The following is an 8235-nucleotide window of genomic DNA, read 5'->3' as shown; positions in this document are numbered from 1 at the left end:
TACAACTGCCCTCTCACCTTAACCCTATGCCCTCTAACCATAGAATCCTCTACCTTTGGAAAACGACTATGAGCCTTCACTTTATCAATCCCCCTCAAGAGTTTGCAGTGTTCAAGGTGAACATATTCATCTGTATATAGAAGATGCTTGCTCGGTGGCTCGTGAGAATTCATTATTCTGCAGGAGTTATATTTTCTCTCATATGCATCCAGAAAATTATCAACACTGAAATAAATTTCTGACATTGTTATTTGGTCCCTTACTTTCTAATTACTTTTTTAATTCCCAAGTTACCTTATAGTTTCAAAAATAGCTCTGAAGCAGGGAGAGATGATTATTGGGTACTAAAGTTTATTTAAAATTGGGTTGGATGAGGCTAGAGCTCCACTTAGTGTCAGCTCGGAGGGAAATGCAACATTAGTCAGAGCAGGATTAATTCACAGGCGTGAACTACATACAGGGTGAACACAACACAAAACAGATCTGCTGTCGTCACTTTACTGACCCAAGTTGGTCAGATCTACAAAGATGGCAAAAATTATTAGAAGTCAAGAAATTAAAATCCAGACTACTTGAGAATCTTTTCAAACAATTAACCTTAATTAAATAATGCAAATTACTTAATATTAGTTTAGTTTAGTTTAGAGATACAGAGCTGAAACATGACCCTTGGCCCACCGAGTCCGCACCAACCAGCGATCCCCGCACACTAACACTATGCTGCACATACTAGGGATAATTTACATTCATACCAAGCCAATTAACCTGAAAACCTGTATGTCCTTGGAGTGTGGGAGGAAACCAAAAATCTCGGGGAAAACCCACGCAGATCATGGGGGAGAACGTACAAACTCTGTACAGACAAGCACCCGTAGTCAGGATCGAACCCAGGTCTCTGGTGTTGTAAGGCAGCAGCTCTACCGCTGAGCCACCGTGCCACACTATGCTTATCTTAATACCTCACACCCATTCCTCTCCATTGTTAACTCTTCCTATAACTTGAGCAGACTTTCCATGGGTTATCCAGTTCAGATTTGTTACCTTGGCACCCACATTCCAAATATTTTCAAGGCTGCTAAATACACCATAATTCAAGGAGGGTTTCTGTCATTTTCATATCAATCCAAGACAAGCCAAGTCAATACATTTCATCTACTGTAAATATTCCACCAATTGTATTGCCTTTAATTTGACCACAGGTAAAGGCTAACAGATACGGAACGGTCAAAAAATGGCATGCACATATGTTGCCTGCAATTCAGTGGGTTTCCTCCCGGTGCTCTGGTTTCCTCCCACATCCCAAAGACGTGGGTTAATTGGTTAACGTTGTCTCCAATATGTTGGGAATGGATGAGAAAGTGGGATAGCATAAAACTAGTGTGAATGGTCGATTTATGGTCGGCATGGAGTCGGTGAGCTAAAGAGCCTGTTTCATAAGTTCATAAGTTCTAGGAGCAGAATTAGGCCATTCAGCCCATCAAGTCTGTCATTCATTCATGTCGCTCTTCTAGGGATATGCTAACTGCATTTCGTTGTCTCTGTATTGTACAATGACAAGTTTGAATCTGATGTGTGAACTATCTTTCCCTCTCAACCCCATTATTCTGCCTCCTCGCCATCACCCCTGGCCCGTTTCCATTTTGTCTCTAAAAAATTGCATTTAAAATATGGGTTCAATATTGCTAAAGGATTCATATTTTCTACCACGTTTATAAAAAAATTATCAACTGATGAATTTCTGACTTTTATGATTTCTCATTATTGAGCAATTTTTTCCCAAATTAACTTTTCATCATCTATTCTGCACACAGAAGTACAAAACTCAAGGCTGATAAAGTGATGGAATACAGAAGGAATAACAGATTACTGGAAGAACTCAGCAGGTCAAGCAGCATCTGTTGAGGCAAAGGGATGGTTATTGTATTGTATTGTATTCAAATTTATTGTCATTGTCTCAATTAGAGACAACGAAATGAATTTTCCTTACAGGCAGTATCATAAAAATAAATAAATAATAAATAATAAAACATATTAAAAATAAAATTGAATTGAATTAAATAAAAGAAAAGCACAAACACAGAAAGTCCACGACACAACACAACACAGTGGCACCAAGGTGAGGAAGGCACCATTGTCCAGCCAACCTCCCCTCCGATCTTCCCAGATGTTCATCCGTGGTCTGGGCCTTCCGAGCACCCGCAGTCGCCGCACCGGGCGGCCCGATGTTCAGGCCCTCACGCCGGGCTGGTGGAACGCCGACGCCGATCCCCGACGGTGAACATCCTCCTCCTCAGCGGCCCGGACCTCCTGATCAGCCGCCTCCCGCAGCCAGAGTCCGCAGCTCCCGAGTCCACAGGTCGAGCCGGGCGGAGTCGCAGGACCCCGCGTTGTTGATCAGCGCCGCCCGCGTTGGGAGCTCCGCAAACCGCAGCTCCATGATGTCGGTGCAGCAGGTCCAGCACTCCGGGCTCCAGACGGCGATCCCCGGTAAGGCATCGCCAGCCCCGCGATGTTACAGCGCTGTCCCACCGCTGCTGGAGCTCTGGTCGATCCCGGCAGGAAAGGCCGCGCCAATCCAGTAGGTAGGCCGCTGGGGGGGGTGAGGACGCGACTCGAATAATAGTCGCGTCCTCTCCAGGAAGCGACCGAACGATGGTATCCCCCGCACCGTGCCCTCTTCCCCCACATAAAGACATTTAAAAAAACATAAAAAACACACTTTAACATAACTAAAAAAACAAAAAAATAAAAAGATACCGGGCTGAAGGTGGAGGCTGCTGGCACCAGCGCCACCGGAGTACAATACCGTTAATGTTTCAGGCTGAGACCCCGCATATGGGCTGAGGGGGAAGAGGAAGGATTGCTAATATATAGCAATGTGTGGGCGTGGGTAGAGACTCATAGGTGATGGATGGAACCAGTTAGAATTTAGAGATACAGCGAGGAAACAGGCCCTTTGGCCCAATGAGTCTGCGCCAACCAGCAATCCCCGTACACTAGTTCTATCCTACACACTATGGACAATTTACAATTTTACCAATGCTAATTAACCTACAAACCTGCACGTCTTTGGAATGGGGCACCCAGAGAAAACCGACACCGTCACAGGGAGAACGCACAAATTCCTTATAGATAGCCCCCTAGTCAGGATCGAATCTGGGTCTCTGGCGTTATAAGGCAGCAACTTTACCGCTGTGTCACTATGACGCCAGAGATGATCTGACAGATGGATCTAAGGTGGGGTAGAATAGAGCTGGTAGATGATAGGTGAAGTAGATGGGGAATAGATTGAGACTACTTGGAACCGGGGGGTGGGGAAATCAAAGGTGTGGCGGAGGGTGGTAGGTGATAGATGAAACCAGGTGGGGACAGGATGAAGATACGGTATGTGAGGAATGAACAAAGGGGGAAACAAGTAGGTGGACACAAGTGTGTATGGAAGGAGAGTACCCATAGTGTGGGTAACCTAAAACTGGGAAATGTAATATTCATATCAAACTGGTTGTAAGCTACCTCAGCGGAATATGAGGTGTTGTTCTTCCAATTGGCATTTGGCCTCGCCATAACAATGAACAAGGCTGAGGACAGACAGGTCGATGTGGGAATGTGAAGGAAAGTTAAATTGACATTGAACTGAAAGCTCTAGTTAGTGGTTGTGGATGGAGTACAGGAGCACTGCAAAACGGTCACCTAGTATTGGTTCAATATCACCAAATTAGATGAGGCCACATCATGAGCACCAAACGCAGTAGACCAGATTGGAGGAGGTGCCAGAGAACCTCTGCTTCACAAGGAAGGCCTGTCTATGTCGCAGTATGGCAGTGAGGGGAAGGTGAAGGTGGTTGCAAGGGACAAGTTTAAGAGATGGATAAACTCATCATGGGGTACCAAATAGGAGCTATACCTTTTTTTCTTTGCCTGCCGCACCTGTTCCCCGCCTACATAGTCAGGATCGAACCAGGGTCTCTGGCGCTCTGAGGCAGCAACTCTACCACTGCACCACCATACAGTCCTAACGGGTCTGCTGCTTTTGGTGCTCGTGATGTGACCGCGTCCGCATTGGAGAAACCAAGTGTAGACCAGTGACTAATTTGCAGAGAATCTATGCCCTATCAACAACAACTATCTCAGGGGTCTGGTTACATGTTAAAACTACTGATGTTGGTAGAACAACACCTCATATTCCACCTGGATTTCTTATAATTCAATGGATTTTTCAGTTTCAATGAAACTGCAGCTTAGCTGTTCTCTGCCCACACACACTTACTTGTCCGCACAGCTTTCTGCTATCTTTGATCACCCCTCCCATTCCTCTTCTACTCCCTGCCATTAGCTGGCAGTCTTTGTCCCTCCACCTCTCTCTCCACCTTGTTTCATCTGCTTATCATCCCCCTCCACATCTTGCTCCAACTTCCCCCCCTCCCCCCCCCCTTCCCCCCCTTCCCCGCCCCCCCCCTCCCCCCCCCCCCCCCCCCCCCCCTCCCCCCTCCCCCCCCCCCCTCCCTCCCCCCTCCCCCTCCCCCCCCCCCCCCCCCCTCTCCCCCCCCCTCCCCCCCTCTCCCTCTCCACACTGCAATATACCAGCTATCTTTCCTGTTCTCTCAGTCCGGATGCAGGGTCTTGACCGGAAACGTTGGCATACATCTTCTGCCTCCACAGAAGCTGCTTGACTTGCTGAGTTATTCCAGTGTTCTGCATTGATTCTGGGTTCCAGCATTTACAGTCTCTTTTGGCTGCAGGCTACTCCAGGAATGATGTGTTATCAGACATGCAATCGTTTGGAAGAGATTTGAAACTGATGCTCAAAATGAAACTAGGGTAATATTTCAAATAAAGGCAATGGAATATCCCAGGTGTCCTGTCGAGCCATGAACTTTCAATTGGCAACATGTTAAATAAAACGATTGTCTAGTTATTAATGCTGCCGGTCAGATCATGTTGCCAGCAAAGTTGCTGAACCAATCCCTATATTACTACGTATCAGAAACACTTGGAAAAAAAAAAACACTTCATTGCATTGACCTTAAAATGTGTGGGGCTGTTTTGAGACTTAAAAGATGCACTACAGCTCTGTGTTTAATCTTGATGGTAAAATGGATTGGAAAGAAAATGCTTCAATCGTTGACATATTTTAAGGCAATCATGTGATTACTGATTCTTATACCACCTTGGCCTCACAATCCCAACATTTTTGGCACCAACAATGGACAAGCATCAACAAATCCTTTTACCAATTTTCGTTCGTGATGCATTGAGATTTCTAACAGTCCCAATTGGGACTAGAAAGAAGAATGTCATTTTTTTCTTTTCACCCAAAGGAGGCATACAAGATTAGAAATCCATATTTACTGATCGCAGGTTCAGTGTAATTCATAAGAATGGATTGCATTCAAAATATTTCACCGGAGTTTTTGACAAAAACTAATTTAGCAAGAGTCTCAAGACAGAATCTGGTTTCATCCATGATAATTAACTCCTGGGAACCTCAGGTTGTGTGAGCAAGGAAGGAAATTAGAATCGATTATTCAAGCATCTCCTTGTCAGATCAGCTAGAGAGTGCCAAAGCTTATTTTCAGCCATTGCATTTAAATTTAAGAGCTAACTATCATGCCAAAAAACGAGGTTTAGCCTAATGTTAGAAGGTATTATGGGAATGGAAGATTGTTGTTGGAATGGTAATGCTCAGGTTCAGAAGCTTCTTCTCTAAAACCATCAGGCTATTAAACACCACAACCTCCAAATAGGTTCCATAGTCCTGGGGCATTATTTTTTATTTTGCACTATTTTTGTTTATCTATTTGTCTATTTTTTGAGATCTACAGTATATATGCTGAACTTTTATTGTTGTTATAGAAAACTAGAAATTAGGTTTTTCGGAGATCTACAGCCATATATGATGAACTTTTAACTCAGTATCCCGTACCTGTTTCTTATACAGGATTTAAAAGAGTCTAACTCCCTCTTACATATATGTTGTGCCCTCTGTGCTACAAGTAAGAGTTTCTGCATTGATTAAAGAGTACGATGGGACATATGTGTGCTGCTACAATAAAAGTTTCACTCTTGACTCTTCAGTCTTGGGAAAAAAATTAACAGTTCATCAGTGAGGTAGGTCATTATTTAAAACATATCAAAACTTGAAGTGGAAAATTAGAAGCATTTCAATACAGTAAATTACACAACTGTACAAAATGTCCTCTATAGAATACATCACAAAGCCAGCACACCTCTATTTGTGGTAATTCGTCATTTTAAACAAATTTATATTGCAAACTCCGTCCTTTAAAATAGCCAGTATTACGAACCAACAGTGCCACCTACTGGTTGATGAATATCTGTGATTCTCCATCTGCTAAGAAATAGTGCAACTTTAAGAAAGATTTAAATATTTACGTTTCCTAAAGTATTGGATTTTATTTTCTTATAATGCTGCGCTAAAAAGATTAAAGACACTGAGGAGGAAGAAGGGTGCAAACGTTGGGCAGTGTCTCTTGTACTACGGCCAACGTTCGGGAATTGGCCGGATCAGCTGCACCCTGAACACATGTGGGGAATTAGGCAAGGCTTTCTGCTAATGCCAGGAAACATCCTGTCAAGGAGATAATTGCCCAAGGACACAGAGAAAGGGGCCCTGCTTGAATTCCTGTAATGAAATAGGTCTCCAAAGCAATTGTTTTCTGCAATCTTTTCTATCTGGTATTGAGTTGTGGGTGGTTGAGAGCTTCCCAAATAAGAGCCAAGGCAATTGATGTCACTTTAATCCCCTCCTGGCAAATATTCCGTACTATTGCCCTTGACATTGAGCACCGCAATCAATAACAAGTTCACCACATCACACACCCCCACCCCAACCCAATCACCCCAGAAATCCTGTCTCTAAGACAGATCAAATTACACAATGGGTAATCCATACAGTACTTCCAATCCATGCCCGAGTCATAGAGTCTTAGAGTTATACAACGTGGAAACAGGCCCTTTGACCCAACTTGCCCACACCGACCATCTACCTGTCTAAATGTCACTTAAATGTTATGATAGTACCTGCCTCAACTATCTTCTCTGGCAGCTTGTTCCATATACCCAACCCCCTTTGTGCAAAAATCGTATCCTTCGGGTTCCTATTAAATCTTTCCCCCCTCACCTTGAACCTATGTTATCTGGCTCCCGATTCCCCTACTCTAGGCAAAAGACTGTGCATTTACCCCCAAGCTATTCCTCTTGTGATCCTGTACACCTCTATAAGATCACCCCTCATCCTCCTGCGCTGAAGGAATAAAGTCCTAACTCTCTGTTTACTTCCTCAACATTTTGAATCTTCATTCCCACCACTAATGAAAGCAGCGCCCACAATTTTGTTACCTCATTACTCCATGTCAAGTTTAACGGCTGTGTCAGCTCTAATCCATATAGATAATATGTGTAAGAAGGAACTGCAAATGCTGGTTAAACTGAAGACAGACACAAAAAGCTGGAGTAACTCAACAGGTCAGGCAGCATCTTTGGAGAAAAGGAATAGGTGACCTATTGGGTCGAGGCCCTTCTTCAGATTGAGAGATGGGGGGAAAGGGGAACAAGAGATATAGAAAGTACTTAGGACAAATTAATAGGAGATATGCAAAAAGCGATGTTAATCAAGGAAATATAGAGCCCACAACAGTCTATTGTTGGCTGTGGGCTAGATAATAACGAGTTATACAGACACTGCATTACAGTAAAACTAGTACAAAGGCTAGGGTGGGGGACGGATGGAAAGAGAGGGGATGCAAGGGTTACTTGGAGTTAGAGAAATCAATATTCATACTGCTGGGTTGCAAGCTGACAATGGAGGAGGCCCAGGACCCTCATCTTGGTTCAGAGGAATCACTGCTTCCCGAGAACCAAGGTCACAAGTTCAAGTCCCAATACCACCAAGAAGCCCCCGTCACCTTCAAGTCATAGACCCGCTGTCTAGGGAGTTTTCACTGGTCTTTCATTGTTGTTGGGTCAAAGCTTTGTGGAACAGTCACAAATTCTTCCATTGTGAAAGTACCTTCACCACATGGACCACAGTGTTTCAAGGTAACTGCTTCACAAGGACAACTAGGGATGAGACTTTCCAACATCATACCACATGCTTTGTTTTTAAATCGATCAATAAAAGACCTAATGATCTTCGTAACTAATTTTTTTTTAAATAGGAGTTACCAAGATCTTTAGGTCTTTTAGTCATTTTACATTTTAATTAACAAGAATTTC

This window comes from Leucoraja erinacea, chromosome 1 (genome assembly GCF_028641065.1).
Source record: "Leucoraja erinacea ecotype New England chromosome 1, Leri_hhj_1, whole genome shotgun sequence".
NCBI classification, from domain to species: domain Eukaryota; kingdom Metazoa; phylum Chordata; class Chondrichthyes; order Rajiformes; family Rajidae; genus Leucoraja; species Leucoraja erinaceus.
This window is presented reverse-complemented; position numbering follows the sequence as displayed.